Here is a 23,768-nt window from a genome sequence, read left to right as displayed (position 1 = left end):
AGTAATCTGAGAATTAGCAGGTGCCATCAACCTAACCCTCTAAGGCAGACAGAATTTATCATCAAACCAGACTTGGTAATGAGCTGAACCTTCCAATAATCTAGTTCACAGTCCATCTAATGTCAGGATTGAATATGTGGAAGTTTTAAATACTTAATGAATAGTATGGGATCTACCAAGCAAAGATTTGAATAAATATGTAAGTATGTATAGGAGAAAAAAACTAAATTGAAATGAAGAAAATATTCTCCAACACTCTCAATCTGTAAAATTGAAGATTAAAATATTTCCTACTGTATTATATGACTAAAACATGGATGACCTGACATCCAAATTACTACCAACATTCCATTTGACAATCATTAAATATTAGCTACAATTTTAATATAATAATTGCCTGTCCTAGACATTATGCTACTGAGTAGAAAATAATTTAACTGATGACAGCCCACCTTAATCTGCATAAAAAAGCAAAATTAAGTTCTTTGACATGTAAAACACCCACCACAAAATATCCTTGAAAAAATAATCTATCACTTCTTATTTAATCAACAATGATTTAAAAATATAATCCTTAACAGTTGTTTAGAATATGCCTAACTAGGTTTGCAACAGTTATACTGACTTAAAGCTAAAGCACATCTGTTTATGAGTGAGTAAATATAGTGCTAAAAGCAATTTGGAACATCTATCGGAAGGAATCAACTGCAAGCTTAATAAGCATTATTTGTATTCCACCATAATACTCTATTTGTTCTTTCTAACTACTACAGTAATAAAACACACTCACAGTCATTCAGGATATACTAAATCCAATGTACCTAGGCAAAATACTAAAATTCCATTTGGATGGTTCCCAGCCCATGTAGCCCAACTTTATAAAGTATTACTACCATCTGGTTACTAGTCTGTGTTTACCAAAACAGTAGCTGTGCACACATTTCTGTAGCAGCTGTGGTCAAAAATGTTAAATCAATCCATTTGGCTAAATGAAAACTCTTCAAGAGAACAACAAATATAGAATTTTGAATGTATGATTAAAATGCATTTCATTACTGGTTCTAATAATATTCCCTAAGGGCAAAAAAATACTAACATTTTAAGAGTTACTTAACAAAAATCTCAATTATTTATCAAATGATAGAAGGTTCAAAGAGGTCATGTGAACTGCCCCAAATCAAACAACTAGTTATTGGCTGGACTTTATCCAGAATATGGGTATCTCTGAGTTTCTAGGACAAGGGTCTTTTCACAAAATCGTTCCATAGCTACACTGAAGTTCTAAGAAAAAAATTCTACAAGGTAATATCCTACTTAATAAATACAGAAAAAAAAATAAATACAAAAAAAAAATTCTAAGACCACAATCAGAAAATATAACAATTCATCATTATGAAATATAGCTCATGATTGTTTTATAATTGTGGTTCTAAGAACTTAAAAATATTCTGTGAGGGGCCGGAGAGATAGCATGGAGGTAAGGCGTTTGCCTTTCATGCAGAAGGTCATCAGTTCGAATCCCGGCATCCCATATGGTCCCCCGTGCCTGCCAGGAGCAATTTCTGAGCCTGGAGCCAGGAATAACCCCTGAGCACTACCGGGTGTGACCCAAAAACCACAACAACAACAACAAAAATATTCTGTGAAATTTTTGAGTTTTAAATTTACAAACTTCCTTTTTCTTTTTCACATCTTCCCTAAATTCTCCCATAAATACTATCAACATGTGGCTGGAAAGATAAGACATTGTATTTAGGTAGAGTGCTTGCCTGTGTGCAGTAGATATGGGGTCAATCCCAGGTATCCCATGTGATGTTATACAATCTCAGCTCTGCCACCAGTGGCTGATCCCTGAGCACAGAGCTAGGGTTACTCCTTAAGTACCAAAGTACCACTGATTATGGCCCCAAAACAAAACAAAACATAAAGTACATCTGCAAATAAATTCTAGTATCCTGATTCAAAAAACAAAGCTATTGCTTAGATCAAAAGGTAAATTTCTTAAATCTTGAAAAAAATACCATATTTCTTCTTTCTACTTTAACTATATATCATACACAGCATGCTGCTTTGTAAATATAAGTCTTTTTCCCAACTTCCAAATGATTCGTTTTCCCTAAGACAAAGCTGATCCCCAAATATAAAATAGACATTTTTTTGTCTTGCTTAGGATGGGGAATTAAAGGTAATAAGGCATATGAACTCTATATAAATCTTCTGCTACAATTGTACTAGCAATTTCTCTAATAAAACTTAATAAAAATATTTCAAGACATGATGAGGGTATTTTAAATTTTTTTGTGTTAAGGAGCCATTATCCTTGACCTGACAAAAATGCACCGTTTTCTCCTTTCTATATTTCCTAAAAAGGAAAACTAACAAACAAAACAGTCCAGAAAAACAATGTATGTTTCATTTTCCTAAGTTCAGAATTAAATTGAAAAAGAAATAACTAGACATGAAATTATTTAGGGGGAATAAAGGAAGGTGTAATTTGCATTTATCAAGAGAAATTGTTTCATTGACTTACTGATTCCTGTTCTTTGTTTTAAAACATGAGAATCCAATGAAAAACCAAAACTCAAAAATTTTATTTACTTTCCTACACCATACCCAGGGAAGAAAGAGCTGGACCCAATGGAAAATAATTAGAAGAAACTGAAAGTTGATAGACATAATTAGTGAGACAAATATATACTATGCAAGTTTGTACTTTTTCATTCATTAAACTATCAGTGACTCTCAACAAAATTTCTTGTAATGAAATTGTTAATGAAAACAGAGAAGCTATACTTTTCCCATTTGGCAGACAAATGATGGAGGCCAGATGTCAGATAAGAGACCATGGCTAGTAAGAGTCAGTGGTGAAGTCTTGATGGAAATTCAAGTTCTTTGATGCCAAGTCCAATGAAAACATCAAAAACATTCCAAAGTATTGCCTGAGTTTGTTTTACTCATTTTAATTAATTTTCAACAATACTACAAGGATATGTACAATGCTTTCCTCTACTCACCTACTAGTCAAGTCTTGCTTCTACCTTTATGAATTTGGTAGCTAAGCTTTGTGTACAGAACCAGGCAAAAAAGTCAGGCAGGCATTTCCTACACACATGTAGAAACCAAAGCTAAAACCTTTGGTTCTCTCTGCACAGGTGGTGAGAATTCTATTTAACCACTTGTGTGTATACAAGTCTCTCTAAATTAAAACGCATCACAAGCTGAAGTTTAATGTTTTGGAGTGGAGTGAAGTAAAATTGTTTTGAAATTCTCTGTGAAAAACAGCCTGTTGTATTAGAACAAACAGCAGCCTGTTCCTATCATTCCTTTGTTTGACAAGTCTGGGCTGGCTAGAAAGGTCACTTATGCCTCAAAGCATCAAATTAACATTTGAAGACATGAATTTTAAAAATGGCTATTTGCTTCAGTTCTGTGAATGGCTAATGCTGTTCAGAAACGCAAGAAAAAGCCCACTCCAGCCTTAGCCAAGTGTTAAGAAACCAAAAAAAAAAAAAAAGGAAGATTCCAAAGCAGTAACAAAAACAGAAGAAGGAAACCCAAACTTGCCTCTGGCAAATTGAGCATTGATTTTATGTCAATTTCAACACCAGCAGACTATGTCTTAATTAAGCCTCATTCTTTAACAGAAGAATTAAGAGAGTCACTAGAAGGGTCAAACATTTAAGCAATACAAAATTGGTCTCTCGTTAATTATACTAAAATAACATTTTGGTTAATCATAAAGACTATTCAGTATAGTTCCTCCCTCTTATCCATAACCCTTAAGATCTCAGAGCATCAATAATACCTGGATAGGGTAAATTCAAATTTATTTAGTACAGTCTTGGTTCAAACAAACTTTTGGTTTTGTTTTGAGGCCACACCCCAAAACAGGAGATCTCAGGGATTACTTATTCTTGGCTCTTTTCTCATGAATTACTCCTGGCAGTGCTCAGGGACCCAATGGGATGGCACCCTTGGAACTCAGGTCAGCCACATGCACGGCAAATACGTTATCTGCTGTACAATTGCTCAGGCTAAATAAAAACCTTTTTTTAATTTATGTTTCTATATTACTTTCCCAAAACTACATTTTTATATAGCTGACATGTAACCTATCATTACTAACAAGAATTTTTAACTATATAAATATTCAAGGTCAAAAAATACTTTAGTTTTAGTGGGAAGATCATGGGATCTGAAATGTAAATTTGCTGTACAGACACACGACAGATTCATTTCCATTACTCATTTTCTAAAGATGTATACTGAGAATACCACATCCATTTCTACAGTATGAGAAATAAAAGTTTTTAAATATAACATTGAGACGGTACAAATATTATAGAAAATAAAATTAAAGACTCTTGGGGCCGGAGTGGTGGTAAGAGCCTTGTAAGAGCTAATCTAGGACGTTCTATCCTCTGGCATCCATATGGTCCTGCAAACCAGGAACGATTTCTGAGTGCATAGCCAGGAGTAAGTAACCCCTGAGTGTCACTGGGTGTGGCCCAAAAACCAAAAAAAAAAAAAAAAAGAATCTTACAAACTTATTTTCATAAAAATTTGAGAGAAAATTAATAACCAAAAAACAAAAACAAAAAAAAAGGTGGCAAGCCCAAGAAACTGAAGTGACTTCTCTAAATTCCAGTAAATTAACTTTATAATAGTACCGGTAAAACTGTAGTAAATATTTCCACTTCCCCGCTTCTCATAATTAAAAGTACAAAGTACAGTTATAATCACTTAAAAAAATTAGAATATTTCTTTGTTGCCCTCTTCATCTCTTGGTTTTGGTTTTGTGACCAAGCCCAACAAGGGATGTTCAGAGGTTACACCTGGCAAGTACTCCAGGTACCATACTTGGTGGTTCCAGGATCTGAACCATTGTCAGGCAGCAGTGACATGCCTTATAACCTCTGTACTGTTTCAGGCCCCAATAAAATGCTTCTTTTAAAAAGCAACCAAGGAGCTGGAGTACAGTACAATAAGTAGGGTGCTTGCCTTGCACACAGATGACTTACATTTTTATCCCTGGAACCACATACGATCTCTCAAACTCCAGTAGGAATGATCCCAGAGTGCAAAAACTGGAACAAAACTATCAGGTATGGCCCCAAAACCAAAGAAAATAAATAAAAAACAACCAACTATAAAGTCTACAGCTGGAACCATACCATAACAACATAAAAATGTCATGAAACAGAAGCATGCTATTCATTTCTTACGTTTTCCTGGCATCCCTATAATTTTGGAAAAAAAAATCAAAACCTAACAGAACAAAAAGTTTCTTTAATTTCAAGAAAACAAAGTACTAATTTCAATTAGGGTCAAACCAACCAGGTACTTTACTTCACAGTAACACTCATGCCCATGTTTTACTTTTACTCCTTTTTCAAAAAACGCACTTTTGGGGCTGGAGTGGTAGCACAAAGGTAGAGTGTTTGCCTTGCATGCAGCTGACCTAGGATGGGTGTGGGTTAGATCCCCGCATCCTATTTGGTCCCCCAAACCATGAGCGATTTCTGAGCGCAGAGTCTAGTAACCTGTGTGCCATCGGGTGTAGCCCAAAACAACAACAACAAAAATGCATTTTAATACTTAAGTCAATAGTTTTATAAATTGCCCAACACTGAAAATTTCAGGAAGTTCTGTAGTATAGTGTTCTTATGAATAATACCCATTATAGGTTTAACTCTCTCCCCCTCCACTAATGTCTAATTCTAGCAGGATGTGCTCAGAGCTTATCCTGGCTGGGTAGGGGACCATATATGATGCCAGGGATTAAACCGGGGTCAGCCATGAGCCAAGTTAAGTACCTTAACCCCTGTACTATCTCTTTAGCTGCAGATCGTTACAGTGGCTGAGAAGGGATGTCTCCGTCAAAGAAAACTGAGATTTTCATGGTTACAAAGCTGAGTGTAAAAGAGGAGAGATTCTACACATCTGCACATAGTAACTATATTAATAAGAAAAATGAAAGAAATCAATACTTTACTCTTTAAAATCTCCAGGTATCTGCTTATCTTGCTGTGGATAGAATGCCAAATTCCATCACCCTCTCTCAACACTCAAGATCTGGAAGTTTATCTGTTCAATTTATCTGCAGCTGCAGTCCCCTCAAAACATACATCTTCAAAATTCCAACTACGGTGATTCCAACCATGTGATTTTGCACAACTTGTTCCGGCGGACTAGAAAAATTGTCTCTTGTGGCTTCATCTGGTGAGTCTTTTCTCATGTTCCCTTAGGTATCAGTATCACTTCCTCTGTGACATCTTTCCTGGTTAGTGGCAGAAAATCTTGTTATTCCAAATACCGTTCTTAAAGAATGTGTCTCTGACAAGGCAGAAGCGGTATTAAGAGGAAAATTTATAGCTATAAAAGCAATTATCAGGAAGGAAGAAAGGGCCTACATAAATGACTTAGCGGCATAGCTTAAGAAATTAGAAAATGACCAATATGAGCCAAAAGCAGGCAGGAGGATGAAAATAATAAAACTTAGAACACCCAATTGTTTTGGAAACGAAACAAACCAAACAAACAAAAAGAATCCAAATGAAGGCAAGATTTGATTCTTTGAAAAAAATAAACAAGATCAATAAACCATTAACAAGACTCACAAAGAAAGAGAGAGACCTTAAACCAAATCAGAAATGAAAAGGGAGGATATACAACAGACACCACAAAAATTAAAAGGCTATTCATAGTTTACATTGAGAATATTTATGCTACAAAATGAGAGAAGAGAACCTAAAAGAAATGAATAAGTTCTTGAACTACTATAACCTCCTAAGGTTGAACCAAAATGATTTGGAATACCTGAAAAGACCTACATATTGAGAAAACTGTAGTAATCAAAAGACTCCCAAAAGCTAAAGCCCAGGCCCAGATGAATTCACTAGTGAATTCTTTCAGACCTTCCAATTCTTTTCAGGGTCTTCCAAGAACTTGAAACAATATAACCACTCAGTTTCTGTGAAGCTAACATCACTGAATACTAAAAGCAGATAGAAATATTAAGGAGGTACAACCTTCAGGAGAGACTAAGTCATAAAATTTTCCTATATATGGATGTACATGGAATCTATTAAGCTGAGTGAAATTACTCAGAAGGAGAGAGAGAGACATACATAGAATAGTCTCACTCATCTATGTGTTTTAAGAAAAATTAAAGACATTGAAATAATTGCCAGAGATGAGGGCCTGAAGGACCGGCTCAAGATATGAAAGCCTGTCTCGAATACAGGCAGGAAGTGGGGAGGAAAGAGATGGGGCATTGGTGATGGGAAGGTTGCACAGTGAAGGGGGGGGGGGGTGTTTCTGGTTATGAGTAAAATCCAACTATGTAATCATGGTGTTTAAATAAAGAAATTATTAAAAAAAAAAAAGAAACATTAAGGGGGTAGGGGTTTCAGGGCAATATCCTTGATGAATATAAATAAAAAGATCCTCAACAAAATACTAGCAAGTACAATACAATAATTTATCAAAAAGATCATGTACCATGACCAAGTAGCATTCAACCTAGGGATGTAAGAATGATTTAACATACGCATGTCAATCAACATTATATATCATATCAATATAAAAAAAGTAAAAATCGTATGATCAAATCAACAGATGAAGAAAAAGCATTTGACAAGATCCAGTACCCATTCACGATTAAAACAAAACAAAACAAAACAAAAAAACTCTCAACAAGTTGGGAATTGAAGAACTTTCCTCAATATAGTCAAAGTCATTATCACAAGCCCACAGCAAACATACTCAATATAGAAAGCTAAAAGACTGGCACAAAACAAGGTTGCTCACTCTTGCCACTTCTATTTAATATAATACTGGAGGTACTTGCCACAGCAATTAGGCAAGAAAATTTATCAAATGGCATCCACCCAGATAAGAAGGGAAGATCTCGAGGCCAGAGAGATGGCATGGAGGTAGGGCGTTTGCCTTGCATGCGGTGGTTCAAATCTTGGCATCCCATATGGTCCCCCAAGCCTGCGAGGAGCAATTTCTTTTTTTGGGGGGTGGGTTTGGGTCACACCCAGCTTTTGCTCAGGGGTACTCCTGGCTCTATGCTCAGAAATCGCTCCTGGCAGGCTCAGGGGACCATATGGGATGCCAGGATTCGAACCATCAACCTTCTGCACGAAAGGTAAACACCTTACCTCCATGCTATCTCTCCAGCCCTGCCAGGAGCAATTTCTGAGCATAGAGCCAGGAGTAACCCCTGAGTGCTGCCAGGTGTGACCCAACCCCCCCCCCCAAAGGAAGGGAGAACTCAAGCTCTCACTACTTGAGGATGATATGATACTATACTTAGTAAACCTTAAAGACTTCACCAAAAAAGCTTCTAGAAATAATTATCTACAGTAAGGTAGCAAGCTACAAAATTAACATGCAATGGGGCCAGGGTGATAGTAAAGCGGCCTTGCATGTGACCAACCTAGGTTCAATGGCTGGCATCCCATATAGTTCCCCAAGCACTGTCAAGTATGACCCATGAGTGCAGAGACAGGAATTAAGCCCTATACACCACTGTATGTGGGCCCCCAAACAAAACAAAGAATAGGAACAACCAGTACTAGCATGGATACAGAGAGGAAGGGACTTTCATTCACTGCTGGTGGTAATGCAAGATTGGTCCAGACTTTTTGGAAAACAATATGGACAGTCCTCAAAAAACTAGAAATTAGGGCTGGAGAGATAGCCTGGAGGTAGGGCATTTGCCTTGCATCCAGAAGGATGGTGGTTTGAATCCAGGCATCCCATATGGTCCCCTCAGCCTGCCAGGAGTGATTTCTGAGCATGTGCCCCTGTTTCTGTATCATAAAATTCCCCTCTACCAGTTTCACTGTAACTAGAGCAGGTGGTTTCATAACTGGGACTGTTTGCCTACAACTGCAGTATCTTCCAAGCACAGTGCTTCATAAATCATAAATGTCTAGAGATCAGGGCTCTCCAACCTTTTCAACCTGCTTGACAGAACCTCTCTTGAGTTCACATCCAGAAACTAGTAGTATGAATGAGGTGGAAGAACAGTTGAAGACCACTGGCACGGATGATGAAATTAAACCTGCCAAGACAGGCTCAACTACTAACACCTGGAACACTGATTTATATCAGAAAGTAGTGGTAAGTGGCTTGCAAATAGTACTTACTTCTTACCCAGAGTTCGGATTTCCTATGTTTTAATTTCTCTGAAACTAGGATGCATCAATGATTGTTTCATTCATCAAGATGTAACTGATTTTATTTAATTAAAAAAGGCATAAAAACCAGAGAGATAGCATAGCAGTGGGGCATTTGCCTTGCACACAGCCAATCCAGGACAGATAGTTCGAATTCCGTTATCCCAGATGGTGGTCCCCCATGCCTGCCAGAAGTGATTTTTGAGTGCAGAGCCAGGAGTAACCCCTGAGCTTCGCCGGGTATGACTCAAAAACCAAAACAAACAAACAAACAAATAAATACTTTTTTTTTTTTTTTTGTGGTTTTTGGGTCACACCCGGCAGTGCTCAGGGGTTATTCCTGGCTCCAGGCTCAGAAATTGCTCCTGGCAGGCACGGGAGGACCATATATGGGACGCCGGGATTCGAACCGATGACCTCCTGCATGAGAGGCAAACGCCTTACCTCCATGCTATCTCTCCGGCCCCTCAAATAAATACTTTTAATTAAAAGATCTTTTTTTTTTTTTCAGAGGCCCCACGTGGCGATGCTCATGGCTTACCCCTTGCTCTGCACTCAAGGAACAGTCCTGGTGGAGCTCAGGAATCATATGAGATGCAAAGGATTGAAGCAACATGCAAGGCAAGCACCCTACCCACTGTTCTAATGTTCTGGCTCCAGCATAACTAAGAGTACTATATATATATTTTGTTTTGTTTTGTTTTGTTTTGTTTTTATTTTTGGGCCACTTCCGGCGGTGCTCAGGGGTTACTCCTGGCTGTCTGCTCAGAAATAGCTCCTGGCAGGCACGGGTGACCATATGGGACACCGGGATTCGAACCAACCACCTTTGGTCCTGGATCAGCTGCTTGCAAGGCAAATGCCGCTGTGCTATCTCTCCGGGCCCAGAGTACTATATTTTTAACTTTTAGTGTAGCAATGACATTTTTTTACAATCAATGATACAGTTCTGAATCAGTGGTCCTCAAACTTTTTAAACAGGGGCCAGTTCACTGTCCCTCAGACCATTGAAGGACCGGACTATAGTGAAAATAAAAGCTACGAACAAATTCCTGTGCACACTGCATATATCTTATTTTGAAGTGAAGAAACAAAACGGGAACAAATACAATATGTGGCCCACGGGCCGTAGTTTGAAGACCCCTGGTTCTGATTTTAAAAATAGTCATTCCTGGACCAGAGCAAAAGTGCAGTGGTAGGGCATTTACCTTTCACGTGGCTGATCCAGGACAGACCTGGGTTCGATCCCCAGTGTCCCATATGGTTCCCCCAAACCAGGAGCGATTTCTGAGTGTACAGACAGGAGTAACCCATGAGAGTTACTGGGTGTGCCTCCCCCGAAAAAAAAGAGAAATGGGGGGAGAAGAGGAGAGGATTGGAGGGGAGGGGAGGGGAGGGGAGGGGAGGGGAGGGGAGAGGAAAAAGAAAAGTCATTCCTATATAAAACCCCTTATATTTACAGATGAGGAAACTGGGGCAAAAAAGTCACTCTGATTTGATCAAAACTGCACAAAAGAGTAGAGACCCAATCCCAGGCAAACTGACTGAGAGCTCATACTCTGAAACCACTTCATGCCAATAAAAGTAATCCCACAGCATGGATGGATTCTGGCCCCAAAGCTGAGACATACACAGAAGTAAGGCTTGCTTTTAGATGTTACCAGCATTCTGGGAAATGGCTGGAACGAAGCTCAAGATTGTAGGCAGTGGGTATAAGTGCCTGAGGGGAAGGCCTGTGGTCAACATCATCCTTTTTGAGAGGTCTGCATTCTGCAGACAAGTCTGTAGGTTATATAAAAGGCCAACCTGCTCCTCCTCTACTCCTCACACATAAAAAGCCATTCTTCATATCCTTACTTTCTTCTTTAGGTTTACCCTAGTTCCCAGAAAATATAATTATTTTAAAGTTATTTACCCCCATCCACCCAAAGTGCCCTAATCACGGCTTCTTCCTTATAGATTAATTCCTGTAATATCAACTCTGGTAAATAGTTATTTCACTTCAGTTCAAACACTTTACACTGTTCCTTTTATTTTTAGATAGATGGAAAAAGATACTCAGTTTAGTGTAGTAAAGTTCATGTTCTCATTTCTTCTATCCCTGTCCTGTGTCTACCCTCAGAGCCTACACAGCAAATTTTAATTCCTCTTCCTCATGACAGCTCTTGTCCTTCTCTAGTCTTGCGGTAGCAACTCGAAGACACTGACTTCATCAAAAAAAACTTAGCATCTCATGAAGTAATGAAGGTGGAAAGGACTAGCAGTGACAAAGGCAAAAGTAAAGAGCTAAGAAAAACACAGTACAAGGGCAGACTGTGGAGGGAGGGAACAAGAGTGGATAACAGTTCATACAAGTAGTTTTTAAACAATAAAATGCCAACCAGTATCAAAATTCAGGATTACACTTAGGAAACATGGGATTTGGCTATAACAAAAGCTCAATTTTTAAATATATGAAATATGTTTGCTTTGTAACATTCTTGATTTCACTGTAAGCTCATAGGTTTGCACAATTTGTCCAGTTCTGAATGCAATGATAACCACCCTACTGACAGTGTAATGTAGGACAGGAATAAACAAAGTGAAACTTAACATCTGAGTGGTGCCATCTTATTTTAGGCAATATCACTGCAAGATTTTACATGTATTACATGTATTCTTCACTAACAAAAAGTTTCCTCAGCTACTGTTATTCATTAGGTAAGAAACTAGAGCAAGGGCTGGGACATAGCTCAGCAGTACAGCATTTGCCATACACTTTCGAAGGCTTTGAGTCTGATCCCCAACATGCATGCACGCATGCACACACACACACACACACACACACACACACACATTGAACAATGCAACCTCTGTAACTGTTTCTAAATAATAACCAACAATCAAGTCAGCCTGATCCAATGCACACCTCCCCTCTTTCCCTAGCTAGTTCCCCAGCAGCCTCTGTCCCTTTACAACTTGTCTAATGGGTCATATAAAAGATAACATTCAGTCTGAAAAGATAATATAGCTGGTATGGTATTTGCCTTGCAGACACTCAAGAAAAGTTCAATCCCTGGCACATCCCTGTCAGCAGGAGTCAGGAACAAGCCCTGAGAATGTGTCCTTCGATGTGGCCCAAAAACAAAACCAAAATAAAACAAAATGCAATCAGATAACCACATGTAGTCCTAACCACTTAAAAAAGCCTACGACAGAAATTCAATGATATTTAATGTCAATTCTTTTCTACTGAAATAGCCATAGGTGACTGACAAAAGGCAACCTGATTGGGAAGCAGGGCTCAAGACCTTGACAACAGGAAGTAGAGTTTACAGTGGCCCTAGTCACAAATGAAACAGAAATCCAACTATAGAGCAAAAGGAGAAAAGCATTGGTCCATGGGCATCACAATATTGATTCCATTAAAAGTGCCAGAACTAAAAGAGAACTGTAGATAGTCTGTCAATCTCTAAACTCTCCGGTCAGTAAAATCTAATGAGTATCTAAGTACACTCCTACTGATACTAGAAACTAGAAACTGCAAAGGAGCATTATTCCATAGGCCACAGTGATTTTCAGGAGCTGGAGGGTATTCTCATCTCTATGCATAGCAACAAATCTCACTGAATTATAAACAGGAGTTCAGGGATGTGAAAAGCAATTGTCTTAGTGAATCAGGTATTATCCCTCTAGGTGCACTGTATCCATGCATTGAATAATTTAAAGGAGTATCATAAAGGTCATCTTAAATCCTCTTTTTCAGTTCTTACCATGTAATACCCAAACCTCTATTCAGCACCCAAACCATTTTTTCTCTGAAACATCTTTTTCTGGGTCTTCTCACCTATCTAGGCACTAAGAGGTATCATTTAAATATGGGTGATACTCAAGTAGCTTGACAATCAAATCCTTTATGTTAAAATTGTGATTTTGAAAACTAAAGCAGCAATCATTTCCTAATTTCAAAGTACCATGCTTAATGCTAATAACATAAATAAACTGCAAATCAATAGCATGCTGTTTTTCTTTGTTATAAGGCCACACCCAGCGGTATCCCGGGGTTACTCCTGGCAGGCTCTGGGGACCGTAAGGACTGCTGGAAATTGAACCCAGGTCCATCTTCGGTCAGCCGCGTGCAAGGCAAACACACTACCATGGTGTTCTCTCTCCGGTCCCAGCATGTTGATTCGATAGGTTTCTGCTTCTTTGTCTATAGATATTTAGCTCTCTAGAAACCACTTATTTCTCATTTCCTCAGATTTCTCATCTGCAACTGATAAGGAGGATTAGACACCTCAAAGAAATGTCCAGTTGTTAATCTATTCTGATACCAAGGGTTTCAACTGGGTTTAGTCTGTCTTACAGACTCCTTCCTATTAAGAGAAATTATATACACTCTGTAGCAAAAATTAATGCTGAAGCAGGACCCTTTTAGCAGAGATTAGCGGTGAATTCTGTGACCTGAGTTTTTTCATTTACAACTTCTGTTTGTCCCCAATCTTACTAAATCCATAGTCAAATGCTACTAAAGATATATATTCTTTGACTACTGTCCATACTTCTTTTTCTTCATCATAAGGGCTTATTTGTGCCTCTCAACTTCAGTCCTTTCATATGTGTTATGTGTTTTTTTTCCCTAGTCTTATTAAACTATTTTTGTCACTTCATCTTTTTTAGTTAATTTTGTCTTTCAATTCAAGGGTAGAAGCTGGCGAGACAAGCTAGAGCTACTAGGCTAAAAAGGCCAGAATAGAAGGCATAACTAAACTAAATCACTCCCACTGGGACAGACTACAGAGATCAAACTCTTGATTAATCTCTTTGGCATGAAGTGCTAATCACCAGACTAAAAGCCCTACCTGGTCACTCATTACTTCTGAGAAAGTGAAAAAAACAGGTCATCACACCCTCAATAGGAGATCAGAGGCATATATGCTCAAGCAGGTAAGTAATCAGCTAGAAGGAAGATCAAAAGCAACATGACATCAGAGGCTACAGCTCCAGGAAATTACTGCTAGAGAATCTAAAATTTTTATTAAAATGTTCAATAAGTCTCAGTTTCTGGGAGTAAGAGATGAAGGTACATGAAGAGATGTTTCTCTAGAAGAAAAATTCTAAACAAAGATAATCAGAATTGACTAAGTCCTTCAAACTCACTTCTAAATATTAACAAAAAATTGAATGCTTGATCCTGTGGTAATAACACTATTTCCATATACAGAAAAATTTAAAGGAGCACCTTAAAGGCCATCTACTTTTCCTTAGCATGGGTGGGGTGAAATGGAGTAAGGGGGTAGGGGAACTAACTAGGTCTTCCTGCTTCCTTTCAGGGCATTCCTTCCATAGTGGGACTCATTCAAATAAGAAAAGAATGTCATTTATTTTCTACAAGCTCAAGTGCAGAGTCTCCACTGCCCTTTTCATCCCCAGTGATCCCTAAGATCTGCATACTTCTCTATGCAACCCACATGTAAGGTGGTTAGTCTTAGATCATTATCTTTGCTTTTAGTTTTACAATAAAATCAGACTGCTGGTATTCCAAGCCCTGATAAGCTTATCTTGAATAACATAAGCTCCCATTACCTTTCATTTGTAAATTTTTTATGAAGGCTTTTCCCTTAAAGGTCTTGGTTGTTTAAAACAAACCAAAAGAAAAACAAGTAAAATCTAACCATTCCTTCTATGGAAGACTGCACTATATAGAGACTCTGCTTTAGCAATACATTCTGTAAGACTTTGAGGTGACTCCTGACCTGAAGGGATCTAACTGTGACCACCATTAGTTGTAAAGAATTGGGAGCTGAAATCTTTATCCAGTCAGGATCCATTCCCATCACGATCTATCACAACACACAAATTATCCTTATATAGAAACCAGTCAGTTATTTACATCCTAACTATTTCTGTGACACATTAAAATAACACTTCCATCATAATAAAGTTTCCATATACGAACACAAATTCCATACATTTCAGCTTATTAAAAAAAGTATCAAGAACCTACCGCAGAACTACCACTAGGACTTCTTTGTACCACAATACTCTCAAGAGGGCTTTTGCTAAAGCACCAACTCTGGATTCTGGATTCCAACACAGAACAGTGACTGAGAGCATGGACTAAGAATCAGTCAAACCTGGATTCCAGTCCCAACTCTGCAATTTTTAGCTCTACTGTCCTTGAACACATCATAACCTCCTTTTCAAGTGAGGATTCAATCACTATTTCATGACTATTTTATTAGAAGGATTAAGGCTCGAATAAAATAAAGCAAAGGGATTAATTGGCAAAGTGTGAGACACCAAGGATTCCACGTTTGCGATAGGTATTATTTAGGTCACCTGGCACTATTTGCCACATCCTCAGCTTCAAGAAAATCTTATTCTGGCCTGGACCAAGAAAAATAATATTTTGAATTCAATTTAGTTGATATAATCAAGGATTTCAACTTTTTACAAGACAAAAACTAAAAGAAGCATTATTTGTTTTGTTTTAGTCACAAATTTATTAAGTATGTTCTAAACAAACTCACATGACAATAGCCTATGAAAGTCACAAGGTGCAATCCCAAAAGAAACAAAACAAAAACAATCAGGTATTAAAATGAACAGATTAAAAAAAAAAAGCAATCATTTAACTTTCTATACAATACAGAAATGTACTAAGATTGGGAAATTTCCTATTTAAAATGTTATTCAAAAAAACACTAAATGTCTTTCTAATTTTAATAAACTCATCAGGCTGCAAATATCACAATTTTCTGTGTTACCATTTCTTGTTGGAGAGGTTGAAAGCTGTGCTCAAGGAGCCTGGAAGTCACATGATTTTTGATTAACCAGGTGGGTTGACAATAAAGCTCAAGTATGTAATATTGCTCATTCACAGTGGTTTTAGGGGACACCAGAGCAATTTTTTGCAACACTCAAGAGTCACTAGATCTATACCTGCTGATGCTGAGGGGTAGTTGGGGTTGTGGTGCCATGTGGAGTTCGGAATCAAAGCCAGATCAGGTACATACAAGGCTTATACCACAACCCGTATACAATCGTCCTGACCCCTCTATTTCTATTTTAATATTTTGTTGCTTATATTGAAGGGGCCAGCACAGTACTTGGGGAACCCTATCAGTGCCAAGGATCAGCATATAAGCATGTGGATCAGTTCTTTGAGACATCTCCATGGTCCTTTTCTTTATTATCTAAAATTTTTAGGGAAAAAGAAATAAACAAAAAATATCAATAAGAAGAGAAAAAGAAAAAAAAAGAAAAGACTTAAGAATAAGTTAATGTCTATGAGACCAAAAGCAGTATTGGGTACTAGTTCCTCTGATACACATAGTATTATTTGTTTCCCATCTAGTTTTACTTAGCAGAGATCTAGAAGAATGAGTTCTTTAGTTTGAGAATTTTTTGTTTCTAACAACTATTTTCCCTTCTACAAAAATAAGAAGTCTATTATAATGTAATTCTGTGTTACCAAGAAATCAACCAACAAGTAGAGTCAAAACTCTGTATCTTCAAAGTTTAAAGACTTAGCTTATTCTATCAAGTTAAAAAAAAAAGTGTTCAGGAGCTGGAGAGATAGTATGAAGGTAGGGCATTTGCCTTGCATGCAGAAAGATTGTGGTTTGAATCCTGGCATCCCATATGGTCCCCCTGAGCCTGCCAGGAGTGATTTCTGAGCACAGAGCCAGGAGTAACCCCTGAGCGTTGCTGGGTGTGACACCCCCCCAAAAAAAGTTCAGCTATTCTACCCACCCAGTCTGTATTAAAAGCCTAAACATAAGTATAAAACTAAATTTATAATTTAGTCACATTGCAAAATCCCTCCAGCAAATAGGCAGCATGCCAGTATGCAAAGCAAAGTGAGAACTGCTTTTGATTTCAAACCTTGATTTGTCCACTTAGTTTCTATTATTCAATATGGCCCAAATAAATAATGATTTAACATATATAACTATTTTTACTGAATGTCTTGCATCAACTCTTACCCTCACCAATCTATTCTCCAAATAGCACCTGAAGGCTTGCTTCTACACTCAGAACCAGTCAATTTCTTGTGTCCAACAAGGCCTTATAGAGCTCTGCTTCCCATTTCAATTGTCCCACCAGACAACCATCACTCATTCTCTCTTCATCTTCCTCTGCTTCATTATCTATCACCCTTTCTTTCAGTTCCTATACAATCAGGTCATTCCCCATCTCAGGAATTTCCTTTACAGCTAATTTATTTCTAATTTCCATGAAACCACAAGCATTATAAGGCAAGAGAACTACCTGCCTTTTGCTGGGAGTGGGGGTGCTTCCTTAGCAATGCTTGCAAGCCCTTCCAGGATCACACCCAGAAATGCTGAGACCTTCAGCACTACAACTAGTAATATTCAAGCAATCATGTGATACCAGGAATCAAACCTAGGTCTATTATTTCCCACCCCAAAATAACTGTTTTTATCCAGCAGTATAAGCCTGATCATAAGGTGTAATACAGAGCAGGTATTCAAAAATATCTGACAAAAAAAAAGTGGAACAGAAAATAAATGTTAATGACAAGAACTTCCAACAATAAAGTGGGATGCAATGAGGAACCAGTCAATGAAAGAAATTCATTGTAAGCCAATTGAAATTAATATTCAAAGAAGGACAATCCTAAGACAACACAACATCTTCAGCAATGTTCTTAGAAACCAAAACAGAAGTTTTGAAAACTGAATGACTACAATGTGCCTCTTTTCTGGTTTTGACAATGTTTTCACTGTGAACTTGCTCTCTTCAATGCTACCTCAATAGAAGCCAAAAAATAGCACATAAAAGGAATATGCAAATGGTTAATACACTAACCAGAAGACACAAATGTGCTGCTAGCTGCTCCAAATAACACAAACAATAAATGCTTTCATATAGCTAATTCCTGATATGTAACAGAGGAAGGATCTAAATTCAAACCTAAATCATACTAAAACAACTGCACTAAGTCCTGAGCTTGTCAGTCCTAACAAATACCAAATGAAGTTCTTTATCCTCCTATTCCAACCCATTCAAATGTCTGATATATAGTCTGATTAGTTGCAATTCTGTTCTAACCAAGAATGTTATCTCAACATGAAAAAGTAGCTTAACTTTCCCATGTCAAAGTTTTTCTCTTTCAATCTAAAGGAATTAATCCCCAATAGTTAGTTGAAAACAGTAATAAAATATATACTTGTTTTCTCCAAAATTCAAGACAATAGACTAAAGATTTGCTAGAGATAAGCAACAAGATTAACTTTTTTTATTGGCTAAAATTAAATCAACTCAAGTATAATTTATTTGAGATTCTTGGGTATTGCCCGCATAATGTCTTTGGGTTTTTTTATTAAATACATATTAAAATGTAAATATATTTGTAAATAATCTTTTAAAGCCTAGATTAATTGGACAGAAGTAATAGTAAAAAGTTCTTACTAAGGTAAAGGTTAAAACTCCATGGAATACGTCACAGTATTTGGGCAGAAAAGTACACTGACATTTTGCAAAAAGATTTCCAATTAAGGAGTTTCTTCTATACTAGTATCAAGATGGCTGGACAGTAATTTCTGCCAAAACACTCATCCTTTATAACCCAAGAGAGCTCACCTTAGTAGGTAGGTTTAAAAGCAGCTGATTACTTGACCAGACGTCTATTAAGTCCAAATATAGACTTACCCAAAACTGGAAGCTTTTACTTTAAAATCATTAGAAAGATAATATTGTTCACTATCACCATGGCTAGCATAACATATTAATTCAATATTAGAGATTTTAGCCAGGAAAATTAGACAAGAAAAGAAAGAAATCCAAATCACAACTTAGTCACGGCTCTGAGTTCAATCTCCAGCTCTGCACTGCCAATGCTCAGCACCATGAAACTCAGATCTCACCACATCACCAAGTCCAAGCTTTGAATCATTCAACCTGTATGAGAGAGCCAAGTGTTTCCTGGAATGACAACCCCAAGTCCCTTCCTGAGCACATGGGAAGTCCCCTAAAAAGTTAAATATAGTGCTCACTTCGGCGGCACATATACTAAAATTGGAACAATACTGAGAAGTTTAGCACGGCCCCTGCACAAGAATGACACACAAATTGATGAAGCAGTCCATATTTAAAAAAAATTAAATACAATTATTTCAAGCTAATTTAATATATAGAGAAAATCCCAACATTTCCACTGAATCTATTAGAATTTAACAGAAGAAAATGTATCTGTTTACAAATATCAATATATAAAACCTTTCACAGATATCATAGAAAGAATACAGATTATGAAGCTTTCATTGCTTCTGGGCCAAACCCAAATTCAATTCCCAGAACCATATATGGTTTCCTGAATACAAGAGTGACTGACACCTGAATCGAGGGACTACCCTCCACTCACAAATATTACATTCCTATACACAAATAATGAAGAATATATTTTAAAAGCAATTCTATTTGCAAATGCATCCCAAATAACTTAGGAATACATTTAACAATAGATACAGAAAATCTTTAAAGAAATGTATAGACTTCTATAAGAAATTACTATAAAGATAGTATAGGACATTGTCATATGTAAAACATTCATTTTACCAAAAGCAGTATCAGATTTATTGCAATCACATCCAAAATTCTGGATATATTTTAAAAGAAAATTGAACAAAAAAATGCTAAGTTGATATGGAAGCACAGAAGGATTCAAATAAGGCAGCAGAGATGTGTACAGGGAAGTAGAGGTATTGGAAAGGAAAACTGGCCCAAAGGCCTAAATACATGCTTCACATACAAGGATTCCTGTGTCCCCAAGTCCTGCACAAGGATTATTAGCCCCTGAGCACTGCTATCGTAGCCCCAAAATAAATAATTTACCTAACTTTAAACTACTACAAAGTGGCAGCAATTATAACTGTATAGTACTAGAATTAGAAGATACATATAAATTATAAAATAGATCTGAAATCTTAGATAGAAATTCAGACATTTCATGGGGCTGGAGAGTTAGAACAGCAGTAGGGCATTTGCCTTGCGTGTGCAACCCAGGACCAACAGTGGTTTGAATCCCAGCATCCCATATGGTCCCCATGCCTGTCAGGAGTGATTTCTGGGCACAGAGCCAGGAGTAACCTCTGAGCACTGCCAGGTGTGACACCCCTCCCCCCCAAAAAAGAAATTCAGACTTTTTTTTTTTTTTTTTTTTGGTTTTTGGGCCACACCCAGCGGTGCTCAGGGGTTACTCCTGGCTGTCTGCTCAGAAATAGCTCCTGGCAGGCACAGGGGACCATATGGGACACCGGGATTCGAACCAATCACCTTTGGTCCTAGATCGGCTGCTAGCAAGGCAAACGCTGCTGTGCTATCTCTCCGGGCCCCGACGTTTTTCAATATTTCTATCTAAGAATCTAAGACAAGGCAGTGAATAGTCCCATCCAACAAATGGTGCTGGGGAAAATGCAGCGCCATAAACAAAAGAAACAGATTTTTCTATACCAAACTGCAAAAATAAACTCATTGTATGTAGATTAAAGACCTCAATGTAAGACCCAAAGTCAATATGAACATAGAAGATAATATCCCATAACATCAGTGCTAAAGGTATTTGGAGGAATTCCCCATAACAGCAAAGAGATGAATATAATTATTAAAAACTGGAGCTGCATTAAATTGAAATGCTTTAGAAAAAGTGATACAGATTGAAAAGACAGACTACTGGATATTTGCATATCTTATATCTGATGTGGGGCAAAGGTATATAAAGAATTAATACCTTAAAAAACACGATTTAAAAATAATAATCATAGTTAAACACTTGTACAGAGAGAGCATAAAGATGGCCATTAAACATAGAGAAAAATGTGTATTGTTGATCCTCATGAAAATGCCAATAAAGACCACAATGAGATACTACTTCAAATCTACAAAGATGGATTGCATTAATATCAAGATAACAAGTGCTGGAGAGGTTAAGGTGTAAAGGAAAAGGAAAAGGAACTCTCATATGCTGATGAAAGGAACAAAAACGGAAGCAACTACTTTGGAAAATACTCTCTCATCTTTACTTGGCCTGCCAATCCACTTTTAAGGAAAACACAAATCACTCAGTGCCAGCCCGGATAAATCTATCTTTCTTAAAAGAACATTGAACAAAAAGTTATATCAGTGTCAATAAATACAACAGAATTTACAAACAACTACAAAAACAAAACAACAATAACAAAAAAGAGTCTATGTTTGATTGTGTAGCATATTTGAATAATGGAACACTAATCAGACATTTAAAAAATAACAATGAGGGGCTGGAACGATAGGACAGCAATAGGGCCTTTGCTTGCTCACAGCAGACCTGAAATGGGCCCAAGTTCAATTCCTGACATCCCATAAGGTCCCCCCACCCTGCCAGTAATAATAATAATAATAATAATAATAATAATAATAATAATAACAACATTGAAATTATGTCACTGTCCAAAAAATGGATGGAGCTAATGTAGCACAATACCAAAGTCAGGCAACACTGGAGCAAGGCAGGATTTTGAAGGAAGGAGTTGGGGGAGGCAGCAAATTGCATGAAGATATATTTCCAGGTAGGAGAATTGGAGAAGTTTATCTTTCGAAAAAGAGAACAGTACGCCAGATAAGACTGGGAACCTTTGAGCTAGAAGAAATGAGAAGCATAGCTGATTTATTTCCTTAGAAGGAAACACATGTATCAATGATTTCACTTAAATATATGCGCCGTATCACAAAATAAGAATATAAAATCAAAGGCCACACACATACACAAAGAACATATTAACAATCATTGATAATAGAAACTAAGGTTAAACAATAGGAAGGAAAAAGTAGAGGAGGTTACAAAAGTAAAAACAGAGTCAGGAATGTGATGCAAGACTAGGGGACATGCTTTGCATGTTTAGGGCTCTGCATTTCACCACTAGCACTACCAAAAAATAACTCTCTCAATCTAGGAAACAGAAGTAAGAATCTGGATTGATTATGTAGTTCTACTGGGGGTTTGATTGGATTAGGTGTGTCTTTTCATGGTTCCAATGAACATGCCAAAGTGCTTTCATGAACCATTTGTTCTTTTTTCTAGAAGGGGAGATGAGCGGACAGTTCACATAAAAAATGAGGGGCATGATCAGAATAAATTACTAGATCAAAAGTGCCTTGGAATTAACTACATAATTCGTGTTTGAGGCAATGGCAATGCATTTATGTGGAGGAAGTGCCTGAAACTCACATCTATGTAAGTGACATCAGAGCTGGATTTTTTCATATTGATGGAAACTGATTGTTAACTGAATTGGATATACTGTCTATTAGTATCTGTGGCAAAAGAATTTCTCATGTAAAAAAGAGAGAGCCCAAGAGATGGCTCAAAGGCTGGAGAACAAGCTTTGCATGCGTAAACCCAGGCTGGGTCTGATCCCTAATACCATGCAGTCACCAATACCAAACTGGGATTAACCCTCAAACATGACTAGGTGAGCCTCAAAAAAAAAGTGAAGAGAAAATAATTGAGTTCATTATTTCTACTAAAGTACAATTTAAACATTTTAACAATTAAGGACATCTGACATGGTTCCAAAGACTATGCCATCCACAAAATAATCAAACTCTTAGAGCTGTTTACAATCCATTTTTGAACCTTGCTATGTTGTCCTATTGTGTGTGTGTGTGTGTGTGTGTGTGTGTGTGAGAGAGAGAGAGAGAGAGAGAGAGAGAGAGAGAGAGAGAGAGAGAGAGAGAGAGAGAGAGAGAGAGAGAAAGAACGGTACACATGACAGTCATGAGGTCTTTGCCACAAGGTTGTTTAGGAGTGGGGAAGAATTGTTGATTAGTCAGACCTCACTCCAGGTCTTCATTTCTTCAGCTACGTTATTCTAGGTAATCCAACTATACTGCATTGCTGATCAAAATAATTTTATGTTTTGATAATAGCCTTTTTTCCTTGAGTCCGATTATGGGAGAGCTAATTAAAAGCATTTCCCACTGGAAAAACCAAAATAAATGAGATCAAAAGTGAACAGACACAAAGAAGTGATTGGGCAAAATGTATATAACTGGGGACCAGTGAGACTAGTATTGCCAAAAGGGTACAATCTGCCTTGCACAAAGTCTGCCTGAGTTCAAATCTCAGACTCCCATTTGTTATCCCAAGACCCAAGAGGAGTGATCCCTGAGTTCAGAGCCAGGAGTAAGCCCTGAGCACAGCCAGGTGTGGCCCAAAAATGAACAAAAAGTAACTGGTTAACTAAACAAAAAAGGCATAACCTGTTATAATTCAGTGCCTACTAATATTTTTTCTGAATATCCCCGGTGTTAAATAAAATAACCTCAATGTTTGGAGTCAATAGAAATATTTATAATTTATTATACTTTTAACATTGTGCAATAATGTTACCACAGAAGGTAACCAACTTAAAAACACAGTCCCTTGAAGTTTTACTGAATGCTTTAAAAAGAAAATAAATTATTAAAAAAGAAATTTTCAATTTTCAAAGGCTATTAAAAAGCTCAATGTGCTCTTACATTTTGTGCATTGGTCAACTAAGGTTTGAGCACCTGAGCATCTGGATTTAGAAAATAGCATGCTGTCTTTTG

The 23,768-nt window shown here is 37.3% G+C and overlaps 1 protein-coding gene, 1 long non-coding RNA gene and 1 other non-coding gene across 3 annotated transcripts in view; 2 read left to right on the top strand and 1 right to left on the bottom strand.

The window, feature by feature from the left end:
• The window catches only part of LOC126001558 (uncharacterized), a 998,123-nt gene that overhangs the window by 423,974 nt on the left and 550,381 nt on the right, over positions 1–23,768 (top strand). The window lies entirely within an intron of this gene.
• The window catches only part of ZSWIM6 (zinc finger SWIM-type containing 6), a 211,819-nt gene that overhangs the window by 109,833 nt on the left and 78,218 nt on the right, over positions 1–23,768 (bottom strand). The gene's annotated exons all lie outside the window — the stretch shown is intronic.
• LOC126002200 (U6 spliceosomal RNA) lies at positions 19,188–19,294 on the top strand. The gene has a single exon (XR_007492967.1). It is a non-coding gene; the product is annotated as a U6 spliceosomal RNA (small nuclear RNA).

This window comes from Suncus etruscus, chromosome 2 (genome assembly GCF_024139225.1).
Source record: "Suncus etruscus isolate mSunEtr1 chromosome 2, mSunEtr1.pri.cur, whole genome shotgun sequence".
Classification (NCBI taxonomy): Eukaryota; Metazoa; Chordata; class Mammalia; order Eulipotyphla; family Soricidae; genus Suncus; species Suncus etruscus.
This window is presented reverse-complemented; position numbering and strand designations above follow the sequence as displayed.